Consider the following 13,110-nt stretch of genomic DNA (forward strand, 5'->3'; position numbering starts at 1 on the left):
CATGGGAGAGAGAGATTAACCACATAGCTACCGGTACAGCCCTTAGCCTCGATGAAGAACTACTCCCTCCTCATGGGAGACAGCAGCGGTGATGAAGATGGCGGTGGTGTCGATGGAGATGCCTTCCGGGGGCAATTCCCCGTCCCGGCGGCGTGCCGGAACAGAGACTCCTGTCCCCCAGATCTTGGCTTCGCGATGGCGGCGGCTCTGGAAGGTTTTCTGGTGTTTCGTCAATCTATGTCGAAGATTTAGGTCAGGACGGCTTAAATAGGCGGAGAGTCAGAGTCGGAAGGGGTCTGGGGCCCCTCACAGTACGTAGGGGGGCGCGCCCCCCCCTAGGCCGCGCCGCCATATTGTGTCACCGCCTCGTGGCCCCACTTCGTAATCTCTTCGGTGATCTGGAAGCTTCCGGGAAAAATAAGGTGATGTGCACAAGACTTGGACCATCATGATGGATGATGTGTTCATCTACCATGCACACACGCTCTTTGTCTTGTTTATTCCATGTGTAGGTACACGGACGACCACTTCCACCGCTACGGAGCATGAGCTCACGAAACGCGCAATTGAGAGCTACCCCATAAAGGACCTAACCCGCGGGAATCACACCAAATGGTATGTTCCCACAAGCCTTCGCCCTCATGTGTTTCCGACTTGGTTTGTCGAGTTTCCGGTTTGGTCCAATTCCTCGTCACATCTTTTGCCTCTTATGCAACATATCTTGAAACATCTCGTTGGCACAATGATTGGTGTATGTCTTGATGTTATCATCATACACTCCGAGAATCTCAAGGACCATGTCATACATGTGAGAGACACCTTATGCATCTTGTGCCACATGTCTCACAAAAAGTTGCTCTCCTTTGGATTTGTCATTTCATCTTTGGCAATTGCAATGGATTCTTTGACATTTGAGGATACCCATACTCGGCTCACGCCAACCATACTTTCCCAAGCTAGAAGTCTCCATAGCTTTGCCATTGCACATAACAATTTTGCCCCAAATTTTGCCGCCGATACTTGCCTTTTGATTGTTCCATTTGTGTGGGACAATGCTACACACACCATTTTTGACACTTTACAAAGCAAACCTTTACTTGCACAAACTTTTGCCCCACCAAATTTTGGATACATCGACACTCTTTTGGTTCCCATTTTTGCCAAATGCCTCTTGGAGAAACGACTTGATGCTTCGTATTTGATTGAGAGCCTCTTGTTCGCCGATCACAAAATTGGCATCCACAAGCGTTCCATTTGCAAGTTGTTTTTCCCCAAGCTCTTCTTCGACCGCGACTTTATCCCTCTACCACAACATGGGACAACCGTCATGGCCTACATCATCGTTGAGGAGGAACAAGAGTCGAGGACGACTCTTCCCCAAGGGGGAGATGATGCGGGGTGGCCTTCGGACACCTCCACCTCAAGACCGTCAAGTGCAACCCCGCCTATCGTCGATGCTACACCATGGCCAAGGTGTCCCCCAAGTGGACCGACAAACCGAACCGAAGCCATACACGACAAGGTACAAGAGTTGTCACGGATACGGAGAGGAAGAACTCCCATGGTGCAAGGAGCTAGAAGAGAGGAAAGAAGGAGAAGAAGAAAGAAGAAAGAAGAAGAAGGAGAAAAGGGAAGAGGAGGGCCAGCACAAGGCCTGGCCGCGCGCCTGGAGGTGAGACCGGTAGTACCGGCCCCTCCTGGCCGGTACTACCGGCGAGTGCTGCTGGCCGGTACCTCCTTGGGCGCGGGAGAAGGGGGGACCGGTACCTCTGGCCGGAGGCTCCGGCCGTGGTACCGCTGGGGGTACCCGTCCCCCAGTACATGAAGAAAACGCTCCCCGGTACCTCGGGTGGAGCCTCCGGTCGAGGTACCGCTCGCGCGCCCGAGTCCCACAGTATACTCTCAACCAATTTGAGGCTGTTTCCGGTACCATGGCCGGTACCTCCGCCCGAGGTACCGCCCGTGCGCGAATTACTTCAATCTGAGCCGTTCCTCTTCATCTGAACGTCTACGCTTTCATCCCTTGTAATGCCTAAAGTACCCCTGCCTAAATCTGAGCTATATGTATCCCCGTACTCCCCATTTGCTAGGGTTAGACAAGATTTGGCTTAGGATAGAACTTGAGCTTTGTCTCCCTAGGGTATCATCCCTCTGTAATCAAGGCCACCCTTGTTGTTGATTGGATATGTGAGTGAGATTCTAGTGTGGTGCACTCTCTCTCCCTCACCGATCTTCGTCTCCAACACCGGTCTCTCACCTCGGAATTCTACCGCGGTCTCTTCCGTGGGTGATTCTATTCGGCGTGGTCCATCGAGCCACGAGGGTAATCATCGGTTGTATCGGGTTGGTGTGCGTGCGTGTGTCCTCGTGTTCATCGTGTTCATCGTGTTCTTCGTGTTCTTCCTCTTTTCCCCTTTCGATTCCGGGTCAATTCGCAAGATCGGGCCACAAACGGGGTCTTAGACCTCATCATATGGTATCAGCAGCCTTTGGTTTCCGCGAATTTGACCCCCCACCCACCCAATTTCATCTCTGAAAAATTTCCCAAAAAATCCCCAAAAAAATAGCCCTAATTTGCCTTTTGATGGATCTGCGATTTTGTTGCGTTTTGAGTGGTTTTGGTCCATGGATTTGGTGTCTCTAGTGTTGATCTACTATTTCCCCCACTTTTTAGCCTCCAATTCCACCAATTTTCGAGTTTGGATCAATTTGGTTTGGATTTGGGGAAGAACAGGAGAGAGAAAGGCTTGGTCGCGTGAGCTCCCAGGAAAAGGAAGTGGTGAGCGGTACCTCCGGGTGGAGGCTCCACCCGTGCACGAGCGGTACCTCCGGGTGGAGGCTCCACCCTCCACTACCGCCCATCCTCCCCAAGGCCGACCACCACCACCATCTCCACCCCACCTCCGCCGACCACCACCACTACTCTCCGCAGCCGGCAAGCACCGCCACCCCCCTTCATCGTCGGCAAACACCGCCACCCCCCTAAATCACCGGCAAGCACCGCCACCCTCCCAAACCATCGGGAAACACCGCCGCGGCAAACCACCACCACCGCCGCCACCGCAAGCTCACCGATACCGCCATCGGCATACCACCGGCAAGCATCGCCGCTACCCCACCATCACCACCGCCGCCGCAAGCTCACCGATACCGCCATCGGCATACCACCGGCAAGCATCGCCGCTGCCCCACCATCACCGCCGCCGCCGCTAGCTCTCCGATATCACCACCGGCATACCACCGCCATCGACGCCAAGCTACTTTGACCCTTTTCTTCCGCTAACTTGTGTTTGCTTGTTCCGGTTTGAGTGCCTTGTTTGTGAAACTAACCCGCAGCTCCGAAGCAAGCGACGACATCCTCGGCACCCCGGACTTGCAACCGTACTCTTGACATCACCGCCTTCATCGCAAGTTGTGTGTTCCGACACCGCCTAACATCTAGGTATAACTTGCACCCCACCTTGTAACCCCTCTTCTTTTGCGATCTATCCTATCGAGCATTGCTTATCTAGTGTTGCGAGACATTGCACGTGGCCCCGCATTGTGAGGTGTGTGTGTAGTGTGGAGTCAAGCTTCTAAGCAAAAACTCGTGTGGCAAGATAGCAAAAGCGAGGCTAACGCTAACATAGTGTGTGAAAAAGCCCCAAAAACACAAAAAGAGTGCGAGTAGCACCATACATCCATACATCCATACATCCATATACCCATACATACAAAAGTGTGCAAGTGCCACCAAAGATACAAACGAGTGCAAGTGCCACCATATACAAAAGAGAAAAAGCTTTTAAGCAAAGAGAGATAAGAGAAGAGAGGCCGCGTGTGAATCTTGTTGTCTCTTCATTTGCAACCAAAGCTTTGATCTCTTCTTGTGTTAGTGTGACACCGAGCACCCTTGCTTAAGGGCTTCTTACACTTTTCCGCTCATTCCTTGGTCGCACTAACCCCGTTTATCTCGTGTGTGTGTTCCATATCTTTTCCGTGTTTATAGTGATCTTCACATTGACATTTGGATTTTTGGACCTCACCCACTTTTAACAACATACTTGATTTCGGATTTCGTCTTTTGGCTTTCCACCATACTCACCTAACACCATATTTGCTAGCTTTTGCGTGTGTTTTTGTGTGAGTACCCGATACAATTGTCCTAACTCTCGGTTTATTGGATCACCCCGATCTTATCATACCACGGTAAGATTGCGAGGTAGTGTTCTTCCACTAACATACACCATATACATACCATCGTGCTAACATGGATAGCGAAGATGAGGATACGGAGGAGTACACGGAGCACTCCGAGGAGGACACCTCCTCAAGCACCGCGGATGTGGAGGAACATGTGGAGCTCGACACCGACTATGGCTCCGCGAGCATCACCGACATATCCGACATCGAGGAGCTCGACAACGACCATGGCTCCCCAAGCACCATCGACATGGACGACATAGTGGAGCATCACCTTGAGGACGACATCGAGGAGCTCTACATCGACAATGGCTCCTCAAGCATGGAAGACATGGTGGAGCAACGCCACGACTACGACATCGACGACATGGCGGAGCAACACCACGAGTACGACATCGACGACTTGGTGGAGCAACGCCACGCCTACGACATCGACACCATGGCGGAACCTCACCTAGTCTCCACAAGGAGCAACGACGATGCTCCCAAGTACCACCACTTGGCCATTGGAGCTACATATGAAGATGGAGGACCTCCACGATGGCACCATCACATGGATCGTCAAGGGCGTCCCCATCATGAGCGTCATCGACATACTTCTCCATGCTCCACAAGGCGCCACCATGAGAGTGCTTATGCACAAGATCGTCGACTTCAAGTACACCATTTGGAGCATCAAGAGCGTCCCCATCATGAGCGTCATCGACACTCTTCTCCAAGCTCCACAAGGCACTGCAAGCAACATCCCAAGTCGCATGAGCCATCATCTAGGCATGGCAAGGACCGTCATCGCCTCACACCATCTCATGATAGTCGTCGACCACTCCCACCTCATGGTCTACATCGACATACGTCACCACATGGGCTTCTCCGCCACAAGCCACTTCATGATCGCCATCGACCAACATCCCCCAAGGATCTTCGACGACACTCATCAAGACATGGTGATGATGCACGACGACGAGAGCCTCGCCATGAAGGCGACAAACACCATGATAGGATGCCTACCACTCCAAGGATGGCAAGTGCACATCGAGCATACCTTCCTCATAAGGCGACTTCTACCTCTTGTGCCACCACCACAATGGCCTCTACCTCGTCACGTGCCTATGGACTCCGATGCTACAAGTGCAAGCAACAAGGCCACCCTCCACGGGAATGTCCCAATCTCCTATGTGAGGTGTGCAAGGCCAAGGGTCACGTGGCATGGTAATGCACAACGCCAAGCGCCAAGACGCTCTACTTCGACAAGCTACAAGCACAAGTCCCCAAGATGCCTATTGCGCCAACACTTCAAGATGAAGATCGCCAAGGTGAACTCAAGGGCGAAGTTGAGCCGAGCCTAGCTCTCATCAACACCATGGCGCCACCGCTTGAGGGTGACTTGGGAGGCGATGGAGTTGAGCATGGTGACCATGGGATTCTCCCTTCACCTATGGAGGCGCATGGAGTTGAGATGGTTGAGCATGGGAATTTCCCTTCAACCAAGGAGGCGCATGGAGATGAGAAAGTCGAGCCTACTCCCCTATGCTTCATTGATGAGTTGGTACCAATCCCATGTGAGAATGAGAGCCACTTAGCCCACTTGAGTGAGAGTGATAGTGAGTTGAGTGACTTCCACCCCATATGTGAGTTTGAGTGCTTCCGTTTGGAGGACATGAGCGATACACAAAGTGAGTTGAGAGAGGTAGATGATAGGTCCATGGAGGACATCGCATTTGCTAACACATTAACCTCTCCCTCGTTTGTGTCTTCTTATGTTGCACTAGGTTCCACGGAGGACGAGTTCCCGCTCATGGAGAAGATGTACATGGTGCATGAAGATGATGATATCTCACCATGCTTGCTTCAAGACGGACATGTCGACCACATGGATCCTCCTACTTCCACAACACCTACCTCAAATGAGTCGACCTACAAAGGTAACAACATAGGTGTTGATGATGCCATGATCCCACTAGTGGACATGATGACTTATGAGTGCATGCATGATCTTGATGATTCCTTTTCTACGTCACATGCTACTTTCATTTTCCCATGCGATACTTTGCTTGATAACATTGTTGATCATGTGGAAGTGAATGTTTGTGATACCATGACCATGCCATGCTATGAGAGCTTCAAATTTTCCACCATTGCTTGCATTATGCCGACCACTTGCTCTTTACCATGTATTGCTTGCAATGATAATGACAAGGATGACATTAGCTTCCGCATGCTTTGCCCCAAATGTTTACACTCTTCCATGATCCTTGCATCCAAGATTGCGAACAATTGCTCTTTCTTATGCTTGGTATGCAAGAATGCTTATTTCATTGTCCACGAGATGGCCCCCATAGCCTTCTCACTTTTTGATGATCATGAGTTACCACATGCCATGAATGCACCTACTTGTCATTTGCACCATCGCCATGCATTCCATACTATGTTGATTGACACTAATGGTGATGTGCACAAGACTTGGACCATCATGATGGATGATGTGTTCATCTACCATGCACACACGCTCTTTGTCTTGTTTATTCCATGTGTAGGTACACGGACGACCACTTCCACCGCTACGGAGCATGAGCTCACGAAACGCGCAATTGAGAGCTACCCCATAAAGGACCTAACCCGCGGGAATCACACCAAATGGTATGTTCCCACAAGCCTTCGCCCTCATGTGTTTCCGACTTGGTTTGTCGAGTTTCCGGTTTGGTCCAATTCCTCGTCACATCTTTTGCCTCTTATGCAACATATCTTGAAACATCTTGTTGGCACAATGATTGTTGTATGTCTTGATGTTATCATCATACACTCCGAGAATCTCAAGGACCATGTCATACATGTGAGAGACACCTTATGCATCTTGTGCCACATGTCTCACAAAAAGTTGCTCTCCTTTGGATTTGTCATTTCATCTTTGGCAATTGCAATGGATTCTTTGACATTTGTGGATACCCATACTCGGCTCACGCCAACCATACTTTCCCAAGCTAGAAGTCTCCATAGCTTTGCCATTGCACATAACAATTTTGCCCCAAATTTTGCCGCCGATACTTGCCTTTTGATTGTTCCATTTGTGTGGGACAATGCTACACACACCATTTTTGACACTTTACAAAGCAAACCTTTACTTGCACAAACTTTTGCCTCACCAAATTTTGGATACATCGACACTCTTTTGGTTCCCATTTTTGCCAAATGCCTCTTGGAGAAACGACTTGATGCTTCGTATTTGATTGAGAGCCTCTTGTTCGCCGATCACAAAATTGGCATCCACAAGCGTTCCATTTGCAAGTTGTTTTTCCCCAAGCTCTTCTTCGACCGCGACTTTATCCCTCTACCACAACATGGGACAACCGTCATGGCCTACATCATCGTTGAGGAGGAACAAGAGTCGAGGACGACTCTTCCCCAAGGGGGGAGATGATGCGGGGTGGCCTTCGGACACCTCCACCTCAAGACCGTCAAGTGCAACCCCGCCTATCGTCGATGCTACACCATGGCCAAGGTGTCCCCCAAGTGGACCGACAAACCGAACCGAAGCCATAAACGACAAGGTACAAGAGTTGTCACGGATACGGAGAGGAAGAACTCCCATGGTGCAAGGAGCTAGAAGAGAGGAAAGAAGGAGAAGAAGAAAGAAGAAAGAAGAAGAAGGAGAAAAGGGAAGAGGAGGGCCAGCACAAGGCCTGGCCGCGCGCCTGGAGGTGAGACCGGTAGTACCGGCCCCTCCTGGCCGGTACTACCGGCGAGTGCTGCTGGCCGGTACCTCCTTGGGCAAGGGAGAAGGGGGACCGGTACCTCTGGCCGGAGGCTCCGGCCGTGGTATCGCTGGGGGTACCCGTCCCCCGATACATGAAGAAAACGCTCCCCGGTACCTCGGGTGGAGGCTCCGGTCGTGGTACCGCCCGCGCGCCCGAGTCCCACGAGTATACTCTCAACCAATTTGAGGCTGTTTCCGGTACCATGGCCGGTACCTCCGCCCGAGGTACCGCCCGTGCGCGAATTACTTCAATCCGAGCCGTTCCTCTTCATCTGAACGTCTACGCTTTCATCCCTTGTAATGCCTAAAGTACCCCTGCCTAAATCTGAGCTATATGTATCCCCGTACTCCCCATTTGCTAGGGTTAGACAAGATTTGGCTTAGGATAGAACTTGAGCTTTGTCTCCCTAGGGTATCATCCCTCTGTAATCAAGGCCACCCTTGTTGTTGATTGGATATGTGAGTGAGATTCTAGTGTGGTGCACTCTCTCTCCCTCACCGATCTTCGTCTCCAACACCGGTCTCTCACCTCGGAATTCTACCGCGGTCTCTTCCGTGGGTGATTCTATTCGGCGTGGTCCATCGAGCCACGAGGGTAATCATCGGTTGTATAGGGTTGGTGTGCGTGCGTGTGTCCTCGTGTTCATCGTGTTCATCGTGTTCTTCCTCTTTTCCCCTTTCGATTCCGGGTCAATTCGCAAGATCGGGCCACAAACGGGGTCTTAGACCTCATCACAACCCAAGTTCTATAGTGTAAATTCCCCACATAGTTATACTAGTAAAACATGAAAACTCTCTCATATGGAGTATAGGTGCTAAACATGAGCACAAATGATGACTATGAATACTGCAGGTGCTGAAACATGAGCACAAGTGTGGATAAAAGATAGTAATGTTGCCCCCTTTTTCTTTATTCTCTTTTTTTTTTCTTTTCTATTTTTTTCTTTCTTTTCTTTTTCTCTTTTTGATGGCCTCCATGGCTCTTTTCACTTTTAGGGGCAACATCCTAATATGACAACACACTTTTTGGTACAAATAACTCATAATGAATAAAACATGATGTATAAAACTGTATGCCTCTGCCAGTGTAGCAGGATGTGCAATGATCTAGCGTAACATGGGTAAACCACACATCACCTGTATAGAATCATGCAAAGCAATATATAAATAATGAATTGACAACATGTAATGTAATGTAAAATGGAAGTTGCATGGCAATATATCTCGGAACAACTATGGAAATGCTGTGGTAGGTAGGTATGGTGGCTGTTTTGAGGAGATGTATGGGCTTATGTGTAGGAGAACAAGAGAAAGTCCTCCCACGGGTTTGGATGTACTGGCGAAGTATGCACAATTCTCAATGTGAGCAAAATGCAATGCACAGTACCGAAGAGGCTAGCAAATTTGGATGGTGGAAGTGCCAAAAACCGTAGCTTAACATTAGTCAAACAAGAACTCACAAGCTTATTGCAAACATCTAGCAGGTTCAACATTAAGAGCATGATTAAAATTTACTCCAAGGAGGGCCGTTCACGGTGGCACAAGTACCCCGCTAGCTCCCTCGACCTTCAGCACAACTTAGTTATTACGATGAACTCTCAGACATGGAAAGCTATCAAGTCCAACTACACCTTCAACTATTTAAATAGAGTTTGTAGTACGGCACAAGCTTAAAGACAACAATCCACTACTAATTTTAACTTATTCATCCAGCAAGCTTTACCATCTAAATACCTCAAAACGTTTGCAAAGAATCAAGTTATCAAAGCTCAATGATCTACAAGATTATGCAAGTATTTCATTATACCACTACCACATGCAACATTTTCTGTTTCCAACCTTCGCCATGAACATTAAAAGTAAAGCTAAGAACAGTGTTCATATGAACAAGCGGAGCGTGTCTCTCTCCCACACAGGAATGAATTTATTCAAACAAAACAAAAATAAAAACAAACAGACGCTCCAAATAAAGTACATAAGATGTGACGGAATAAAAATATAGTTTCAACAGAAGAAACCTGATAAATTGTTGATGAAGAAGGGGATGCCTTGGGCATCCCCAAGCTTATATGCTTGAGTCTTCTTGAAATATGCAGGGATGAACCACGGGAGCATCCCCAAGCTTAGACTTTTCACTCTTCTTGATCCTATATCATCCTCCTCTCTTGACCCTTGAAAACTTCCTCCACACAAACTCAAAGCAAACTCATTACAGGGTTAGTGCATAATCAAACTTTACATGTTCAGAGGTGACACAATCTTTATTAACACTTCTGGACATTGCCCAAAGCTACTGAAAGTTAATGGAATAAAGAAATCCATCCAACATAGCAAAAGAGGCAATGCGAAATAAAAGGCAGAATCTGTCAAAACAGAACAGTCCGTAAAGACGAATTTTTCTGGGGCACTAAACTTGCTCAGATAAGAAAACTCAAAACTAATGAAGGTTGCGTACATATCTGAGGATCACTCACGTAAATTGGCAGATTTTTCTGAGTTACCTACAGAGAACCCTGCCCAAATTCGTGACAGCAAGAAATCTGTTTCTGCGCAGAAATCCAAATCTAGTATCAACCTTCTATTAGAGACTTCACTTGGCACAACAATGCAATAAAATAAAGATAAGGAGAGGTTGCTACAGTAGTAAAAACTTCCAAGACTCAAATATAAAACAAAGTTGCTGTAGTAAAATAAAAACATGGGTTATCTCCCAAGAAGTGCTTTCTTTATAGCCATTAAGATGGGCTCAGTAATTTTAATGATGCACTCGCAAGAAATAAGAGTTGAAGCAAAAGAGAGCGTCAAAAAGCAAATATGAAACACTTTTAAGTCTAACCCACTTCCTATGAAAAGGAATATTGTAAATAAACAAATTCATGAAGAACAAAGTGGCAAGCATAGGAAGATAAAACACGAGTAACTTCAAGATTATCAACATAAAGAGGGGAAACTTAATATTATTAAGATGCATATAACCATGTTTCCCTCTCTCATAATAACTTTCAGTAACATCATGAACAAACTCAACAATATAACCATCACATAAAGCATTCTTATCATGAGTCTCATGCATAAAATAATTACTACTCCCAACATAAGCATAGTCATTCTTATTAATTGTAGTGGGAGCAAATTTAACAAAGTAGCTATCATTACTATTCTCATCAAGTGTAGGAGGCATAGTATAATCATAATAAAATTTATCCTCCATAGTAGGTGGCACCAAAAGACTACTATCATTATAATCATCATAAATGGGAGGCAAAGTATCATCAAAGGAAATTTTCTCCTCAATTCTTGGGGGACTAAAAATATCATGCTCATCAAAACCAGCTTCCCCAAGTTTAGAATTTTCCATATCATTAGCAACAATGGTGTTCAAAGCGTTCATACTAATATCATTGCTACTATCATGCAAAATAGGTTTTTTAATTTTCGCATCAAACAATCCATGTCTTAACTCAGGAAATAGCTTAAAAAGCTCATAGTTGCTTTCCATTATGCCTAACTAGTGAAATAAAAACAAGAAACAAAAAGATGCAATTGCAGGATCTAAAGGAAATAGCTTCGAGCACTTACAGCGGCGCCAGAAAATAACTTAGTTACCTGGGACCGGAGTGTGAGTACCATTTACCTTTCCTCCCCGGCAACGGCGCCAGAAAATAGCTTGCTGTCCACAACTGGCGCGTGGTTGACGTGGGAGGTAGAAATCTCTGTGGTGTAGCTTTTCTTCGTTCCCCGGCAAAGGCGCCAGAAAATAGCTTGATGTCTACTCACACTTCTTTTCCTGTAGACAGTGTTGGGCCTCCAAGAGCAGAGGTTTGTAGAACAGCAACAAGTTTTCCCTTAAGTGGATCACCCAAGGTTTATCGAACCTAGGGAGGAAGAGGTCAAAGATATCCCTCTCAAGCAACCTTGCAATCACGATATAAGAAGTCTCTTGTGTCCCCAACACACCTAATGCACTTGTCAGATGTATAGGTGCACTAGTTCGGCGAAGAGATAGTGAAATACAAGTAGTATGAATGTATATGAGTGGTAATAGCAATCTGAATAAAATATGGTAGCATGTAAACATGCAGCAGAACTTGTTGGAAACGGTGTTTCGATGTTTGGAAACAAGGCCTAGGGATCATACTTTCACTAGTGGACACTCTCAACATTGCAATCATAAAGGAATATAAATATGCACTTCACTATGCTATTCTGAATTTCTCTCTGGCAAGATAACGAACTCTAATTCATCAAGAGCTGGCAACGGGGTTCCCAGCCCCAATTAATCAAACTTAATTCTCTTCTCACGTTTTGCCCTGATTTATCAGTAAGCAATTAATTTTGCAAATAGACACTCCTCCATGGTATGAGATTGATTGGAAGGCACCCGAGGATTCGGTTAGCCATGGCTTGTGTAAGCAAAGGTTGGGGGAGTGTCACCCATAATAAAATTAATGTACGTGTGTAAACAAAAGAGAAGAGGGATGATCTACCTTGCTGGTAGAAATAACGTCCTTCATGGGAGCCGCTCTTGAAAGTATGGTTGATGAGGTAGTTGGAGTACCCATTACCATTCGTTGACAACAACAAACACCTCTCAAAATAATTTTACTCCTGTTTAAAAAATGAAAAGCTCTAGCGCATGTTAATCCCTGCTTCCCTCTGCGAAGGGTCAATCTTTTACTTTCATGTTGTGTCACCATCCTTTCTTTGAGCACTTTCTTGAGAGCACAAATGTCATTCTTAGTACAATATGCTTGTCCCAAAATGTGATTAACTGTGGTATAACTTTGATGCTTGTATCTTTGAAAATCTCTACTTCTAGTCTTTCCATGAACTTCAGAGGTGCCCGAGCATTTATGTTTTGCTGTACAAATACAGGCAAGCGAGATACCACTTTATTATATCCTTTTATGAACATTGCAATCCTGCTGATAGACATGATTCATGATGCTTATTATTAATTTGTTGGTACCTTTTCCATGATTGACATAGCTATTAGATGATTTTATTTGCATGTATCTTATTATGAATTGCCTAAGTACTTGTCCATATCATGAGAATATTTACACCATATGAACAAATGTGTTCGTGAAAGTTCTTTTATCGCACTCAGTTGTTAACTGAATTGCTTGAGGACAAGCAATAAGCTAAGCTTGGGGGGAGTTGATACGTCCAAAACA

Source organism: Lolium rigidum, chromosome 7, assembly GCF_022539505.1.
Source record: "Lolium rigidum isolate FL_2022 chromosome 7, APGP_CSIRO_Lrig_0.1, whole genome shotgun sequence".
Lineage (NCBI taxonomy): Eukaryota > Viridiplantae > Streptophyta > Magnoliopsida > Poales > Poaceae > Lolium > Lolium rigidum.